General features: G+C 48.4%; 1 pseudogene; it reads left to right on the top strand.

The window, feature by feature from the left end:
* The first annotated feature begins 5,208 nt into the window (after positions 1-5,208).
* Positions 5,209-6,106, top strand: LOC123059712 (uncharacterized; annotated as a pseudogene).
* Positions 6,107-7,882: the final 1,776 nt, after the last annotated feature.

Consider the following 7,882-nt stretch of genomic DNA (forward strand, 5'->3'; position numbering starts at 1 on the left):
TTCCCGGTGATTGAGCGGTCCAGCTCCGCGAACGCGTCGACTGAACCAGTCATGTGGATCGTGGCGCCGTTGTCGAGGAACCAACCCTCACTTTGCTTGCCTCCTGCAAGCGTGGGTGTGGTCATGGCTCTCTCCTCGTTGAGGAAGATTAAGCCGCACGCACATGCCGTTGTCGGGGAGCCATCTCCCGCCAAAGCAGTAGACCCCGAACATCTCGTCGTTGGGGTGTGGGTGACCCGAGTCTCCGTGCGCTCCTGCACAGAGTCGATGGTCGCCAGCATCATGGTCGGAGCGTGGTCCGCCATATGCGTCATTCTCGCGCCAACTTGCGCGACATCGTCGGGTCTCGAGGTTGTCGGGGACACCGTCACCGGGTGTGGCTCCCCCACACCCGGGTCTTCATCGCCTCCCAGTCGACAGGCCCCGAGAACGTCATTGTCGCCTGTCACTGGAGTGATGGTTCCCATGGACGGGATCCATGCCTCTCGCACGGAATGGGTGGATGTCGGGGTCGTGGTTGCGAGAGACACTGAGCTTTCCTGCACGGGCTCGACTCTTGACAGCATCATTGCCGGCCCGCCGTCCACGTCAGCATGGACGTGGTTTGCCGTTGCCGCGGCTGCCTCGTCGGCTTTCCTGCTGTGGCAATCCCGGATCTAGTGACCCGGCATGTTATAGTAGCGACACTTGCCACCGTTTCTAGTGCCTCGCCCTGCCTGGTTTGGCTTGCGACCGCGGTTGCCGCCGCCACTCTGGGCGGGCCTCCGCCTCTGTCACGACCCTCTGCTTCCCGTGGGGGCGCCTCCCCCACTGCCGGAAGAGCTGTCGCGGCCATGCTGCTGAAGCTGCGCCTCCCACTGCTCCCTGGTGAGCAGTAGTTCACCGCCAGCACGGTTGTCAGCTTCGTCGCCACGCTCCTCGACGACCTTGAGCCTCCCTACCAGCTCCTTGATCGTCGTGGTGGAGAGATCCACCAAGCTCTAAATGGACCAGGCCAGTTGCTTATACTGCCTGGGGGCGACACGGAGGAACATGAGAATCACCATCTTGTTGTCAATGTGATCTCCGAGCGTTGCGAGCTTGTTGACGAGACCTTGCAGCCGCAAGGCGAAGTCGTCGACTTGTTCACCGGCTTTGAACCGGATCTCCTCGTACTGGAGGCGCAAGGTCTAGGCCTTCGACTCCCGTACGCGCTCCACGCCGATGCGTAGAGTCTTGATGATGTCCCATGCTTCCTTGGCCGTCTCCTTGGCGCCAACGGTGAGCACCATCTCCGGTGGGACGGAGCACAAGATTGCCTCCATCGCCAACCGGTCCTCCTCGTACTCGACATCGCCGGTATCCACGGCTTTCCACATATGTCGCGCCTCCATGATGACTTTCATCATGACCGACCAACTGGGGTAGTTGGTCCGCGTGAGGAGAGGGAAGGAGGTGCTGGACATGCCCACGTCTCGCATGGAGCGTGGTGCACCCAACTTCTCTCCTAGCCTGCCTCGCAGTGCAAGCGCGTCCGCCGCACGCGCCTCCTCAGCCGAGCTCTCCCCGACGGTCATGGAGCCGTCGCCGGCGACGCCTTCTTTCAGCATATGCTTCGGCCTAACCAAAGGCTCTGATACCAATTGTTGGCCCGAACTAGCGAGTAGCTAGTTGTCTGAAGATCAACCAAGTCTAAACTATAGCTAGAGTAAACTAGCAGAGCACACGGGGCTGCTCACACACACACACTAGTAGTGAAGCTGGTACACTCACGAGTAGAGGAGGAAACTAAAGTGGCTTGTTTCCATGTATTTGATCGGAATGGAATGCTTACAACCGGCCGGGGTGAAGCTCCTTTTATAGCTAAGTGAACCGACCTAGTACTGGGATATTTTTGTAGCTGTGACGTGAGCACATATGTCACAGCCTACTACCTACAATAGTAAGCTAGCTATTACCTTAGATAGTAAGGCACGCAAGTATTGCTGCCGACCTGCCCATTACTACCTTGCTAAGTAACAGCTGATGCTTCTGCCGGCATGCAACTATGCATGCATCTGTGTAAATGCTGCTGACCAAGGTTGACTCAACAAAAGCATGGTCAGCATGCTCGTGGTGGCCTTGCTGAACAGCCCCCGCTTGTGCTTGGAAAAACACACATGCCGGGCGTCCTTCTTGAGGATCGAGCGGAGGGCGGTCTTCTTCCAGTCGTTGCCACCCATCCTCATGGCCAACATTGCTCGGTCGCTCAGTGTCGGGGATGAAGGAAGAGGAAAGAGGAGGTGGAGGAAGATCTCTCAGGGTCACCGAGGTTTATATAGAAGCGGCCGGAGAGGAAATTCCTTGGCTGAGCTGGGTACTGCACTGAGAAACATTATTTAGTATGACATTAAAACACATGAGCTGGGTTATGGTTTCATGTTCGACTACCATGGCTCCATCCAAATACATTGGCCCTTGATATCCTGTCAGATTAATTGTACACGAATAACCAGCAATAAAAAAATATTGCCATCGTGTAGTCTATTTGGAACTACTAGAATAGTTAGACACCTGCTTGAGAAAGAGTAGCTTGATCGGGTAAACTCAATCAAACTCCCAAAAGAAGCACTTTTACTTCTGGACATCCCTTGCAAGAAACGCTATATTTGGTTAGGCCGTGGATGGCGGTCTCGACAAGACGATATCATTATGTTAAACATGGATATAGCTGTAAGCTTTAACAATTCCATTGAAGGAGATGGATTTGTTGTTTGATATTTAACTAGGTTTATGGGAGCCAGGAGCAAACTGCTCTTTGGAGTTACTGTTCAACTTATATTAAAACAAAGTCGTTGGAGAGGGCATCAATTTTGCTAACATCAGAGGCTTCCCAAAAGTCTTAGTCTAGACTGATTGCCTGGCAGTTCTTAATCTTTGGAATACTTGTGACAATTATTGTTCAGTTGTGGCTCCAATCATTGCAGAAATAGGTCAGCTAGGTCCTGATATTACTACATTTGATTCAATATGTAGTCCGTGCTTCGGCACTCCATCTCATCTTTGTGCCAAGAATCTCTGCACATGTATCTATTTTAACTGAGAGTTGGCTGGCCGAACCATCCAGATTCAGGGTCAGTAGTCTCTTGCATGATGGTCCAGAGAGCATTTGGTCGAATAAATTTCTCTATGTTCCCCAAAAATATATATATACGGCGCCACTGAGTTTCAGACTTACTAGAGTTTTCGTCTCATTTACTTAATTAAGAGATGTGCTAATCCGATCGTACATACGTATCCAAACTGTAATTTACGTTTCAGAAATTCTTCAAATTTTCATCCATTTTTTTCGTAAATACTGAGTTACACTTTTCTGCCTAGACCTCACAATTCGGCAGAGAGTAGAACAAATCTCAATGCCAATCTGGATTTTTAATGTAGATAGCTCATCTTAGTGATTCATCTTCTATCGCTTGTTATCTACCCACCCCCTACCTCGAGATGTAGTAACGCACTCATCTGCATTGACCTTCTCTATTATTGCTTTCTTTCTGTATGCCAGTCACTGTGCGAGCAATGGTGGCCCCTAATCAGGGGGTGGCTGTCGTCGGAAGAAGACGATCAAGAGGATGCCTAACATACCTGATTCCCCAAGCGCTTGCAGGTGCTCTTCAATAAGCAGTAGAAATCAGTGGCTGGAATTTAATAGATTTGAAAGACTAAATGTTAATAACATATTTTTAAATAAAATAAAAAAACAATTTATGTATAAATGTTCGTGCCATATTTATGAGATGGGTACCCCAAATTCAAAAAACGTGGGCTGCTTATGGGAAAACTATTCAGCGTGTGCGATAAAAGAATTAATTGTGCGGCGAGATGAGTAAGAGGGACGAGAGAATGCGGGGCTGCGATCTAGATCTCCCTTGTTTTGCCTGTCAGGCGACGCGGGGTTCCTGGCAATTTTTTGTGGGTGATTTGAGGTGCGTATATATATTTCATGTGTTGTATCAAATGTGTGCCCAGGAAAAAGATAAATTTTCGCCGGAATACGCTCTTTGTTAGGAACGCTAGCTTTTGTGTGAAAAAAATATATACATGTACATTTTTTTATCACGTCCATATCGATTTAACATGTGTGAACGAATAGACTACTTAGTTTTAATGTATAAATGGACGCGGAGTTCCTGACATTATTCTGAGGTGACACGAGGTCCGACGCAGGCTCAGGTACCGGGGTGACGGCGAGCATGAAATGGCGAAGGTCGCCGTAGGGCAAGCAAGGATGCTTGGCGGCTCACGCAAGGTTGAAATTATAGGACCAGTTTTTCATGGTCCAAAGCACACCCATCGAGGATGGGCTGTCAAGGAGGAATGTGTTATGTGTGCCTCCTAGTATGGGGGCCAATCGGTCCTCTTTTTCTGCCCTATCCCCTAAAAATTTCCTTGGGCCCTATTCCGAGGGGACCTCTAGATACGCCTTTACTTATCATCGAAGTCTTGTAGAGTATTCCACCGTACCCTACCCACCAAACCCCCACTCACCAACTTAACTTGTTTGTAGAAGCTAACCACACTATGTGGTTGGGTAACGGAATCCCCGTAGGTTAAGAAGGTAGGGTTGGTTCCCTTGTTGAATAAAAAAAAACCAATCCATCCATGGTTGCCAAGAGACCAAACGAGAACATACTCTGCCCATTCGTCTCTCGGAAATCTAGATCGTCTATCGCCTCCACCGTATCTCTGCTCCCCTCCTCCGGTATAATATCCCTCCACCCTTCCCCACTCACCTCCCTCCCCATGTCGGAAGTCCAGGACTGCCGGCGCCCTAGAGCGCGCTTCCCCCCTCCATGCCCTGGAGCTTCAATGGCGCTGCCTTCTCAATTTTTGGCATTGGTCTCCGAGGGACAAGAAGCTTCCGCTTCGGTGCTTGCTTGCTCAGTGCCGGACCAAACTCCTTGAGCCCCACCCACCGTCTAGATCCGGCCCCGGCGGCTGCCCCGGTCCGCTGCCCTTCTCTATTTTCCAAAAAAAAACCTGGGATGCACCCGACAAACAGTTTCTCAAGAAACGGAAGCACGTCGTTGTTGCGCGATAGAGTATGTAGTTATCCTTTGACATATAGCTTAGCAAATACCGAATCGAATCTCATGGCCTATCACCACACTTAATGCACGTAGCTCAGTCCTGATTGCTATATAAAGTCCTCTCCTTCCCTTTCTTTGAGCTTAGCCACAGAGCGAGCAAGTAATGGCAGGGCCCAATGGGGGGGGGGGCAGCGGCCGGAAGAAGACCTTCATCCGACGGATCGAGCAGGATGATGCCCCGCACGTCTGATTCTCCAAGGGCCACGTGGGGTTCTTCAGCAAGGCGAGCAATCTGGCGGTCTTGACCGGCACCCAGGTGGCCGCTCTCACCTTCTCGGCCGGCGGCAATGCCTTCTCCTTAAGCCACCCCTCCGTCGACACCGTCGTGGAACGCTTCCTGGTGGGGGAGGGTGCGGGGGAGGAGGGTGCTGCCAGTGAAGATCAGAAGATGGAGAAGCTGCACCAGGAGTTCGACGAGCTGCGCACAGACCTGGTCGAGGTGAAGAAGCAGACCGAGCGCGAGGAGGTCACAGCGAAGGAGTGTGACGCCGGGGAGCCAATAGCGGCTTAGGTCGACCCGAACGTGCGCAACATGGGGGACGAGGACTTGGTAGCCTTCTTTGCCGCGCTGATGCGGGTGAAGGACGTCGTCTCCGAATGCGCAACCTGATTCTCTTGCCCGTCGACGTGAGCCGCATGGAGGAGGTGGCCCCACCGCTGCCGCTGCAGCTCTTCATGATCAGTGGCAGTACTTTGGGGCTCGGTATCAGCAGGAGCATCAGATGTTGATGGCGACGCTGCCTCCGCCTGAGCTGTTCGCCACCAAGATAAATATGTAGCAGCAGATATTGATGGAGCTGCCTCTGGCATAGGCAGTCACCACCGGGATGGATATGCAGGAGATGCCTCCACCGCTGGTGTTCGCCGCGGGGATGGATATGGAGGAGATGCAGATGGTGATTCCTCACCTGCCAGGGTTTGACGATGAGATGGGGATGCCTCCGTCACCTGAGATCCCTGCTGGGCTGGAGACGAACACCGGCTTCCCGTTCCTGTACTGAGATGATGAGCTCTGTCGATCCGTTCAAGTGAAAGCATTAAACAATGGACGATAGTTCATCGATCTACTGTCATCTAGTTACATCTGGATGCAATCTTTTGTCAAATTTTTTGTCGTTTCTTTATTATCAATAATTGATGGCTAAATCTGTATTGTCCTGTCTCTAGCTGCTGGCATTTAATGAAGTACAGGCATCTTCCCAAATGTACTACACACATTAGCTGGCTACAGGATTTTGAGTCAGCAATGTACAAGTGTTGACTTCTTTTCTCAATGGACACACACGTTCAATACTAGGGATGACTTAACATGGTAACAAGCGGACATACAATTCTCTTCAATAAAACGAAGCTTCATTTTATCCATCATAATACGGACTTGACAAGCCTTGAATATATATTAGAATGGGATATAGTAGACCCAAACACTTTTTTTAAAAGAAGGATAACCTCCGGCCTCTACATCAATAGACCCAAACACATGCACCAAAGAGAATGCTTAATACATGCCTGTAGATACCCCTCAAACCAGACTGCGGTGCATCCACAACAACATATCCAATTGTTTCGATTATGTGCCATGGATCAAACACACGAGCTTGTGATACGTGCTCGCGACGTCTTGGGTGGGTGAGTGGGTTATTTCTCTTTTCTCTCGTTAGTACCGCTGATGCCAGATATGCTTCCGTGGATCACAGGTTTTCTATACTGGCTTGGCGATATATAATCGGTCATTGTGTCAAAAGGTATAAGTCGTGCAGAACCAGACAAGGGCACCATTGTGTCAAATAGGCTACATCTTGTTTAAGTGCAAGGGAATATTGGAGAAGAATTCTTATGAATATACAAGGATGAATATATTTGTTGAAAGAAAGAGATAAACATATCATGGCATTATGAAAAATAATGAACAAAATTTTTATTTATGATCGAGGATTTGATCCAAAATGAAGAAATTGTAAACCCACTATCTAACTAATGTGAGCCCGGAAACTTCCTCACTGATAATTTCACTCCCATAAAAGAACGCGTTAGAGGCGACAACATGCATATGAGGTGAAAGGACCAGCTAGGTTGTGACTGATCAATAGAGAATGTTGTAGCAAAGATGTTTTCAGCCATAAAAAGGCAATGAAAAATAGCTACAGTCTATGATCTTTTTGGAAGTGAAAATTAATGTCTCAAAAAAATTCAATAACAGAAAGCTAGAATTGCATCAGATCAAGTGATACTCTGACAAAGACAATCATAGTAATTAAGATGAGGATATGACGATAATACAATATTAATCAAATAGACAGTTGTAATACAACCTGGGCTAAGAGGTCATTTGATTCATCAATGAGTTAACAATAATTATAAGCAATTTCATAAAAAATGATTGATCTGAAGATAGGGAAACATATGGATGAGGGCAAATCGAAGAGGAAAAGTGGGTAAAACATATGAAAACCAATGGATTCCACATCGATCCAAAACACCAATTTTATCTAGAGGTTTTTTAATGATCCCTTCTTGAACATTTAAAAGTAGGGTTAGAGGAGAGAAGTCCTATCATAGAATTTCTTGGAGTTGTTCAAAACAAAGGTCTGGTCATATTAGACCTGTGGGAATTTCCAATGGAATGCAACACGCTATAGTACTTTTAGAGGAAAACACACACGATGTATAATCTCCTACTTTATTTACTTATTTCTTGCATTAACATGACCTTAGTAAGTTTCACCTTGTTTCTACAAAATGTCCATTTTATTTGCCAGACTATTGATGATAGTTAA

Source organism: Triticum aestivum, chromosome 3A (genome assembly GCF_018294505.1).
Source record: "Triticum aestivum cultivar Chinese Spring chromosome 3A, IWGSC CS RefSeq v2.1, whole genome shotgun sequence".
NCBI lineage: Eukaryota > Viridiplantae > Streptophyta > Magnoliopsida > Poales > Poaceae > Triticum > Triticum aestivum.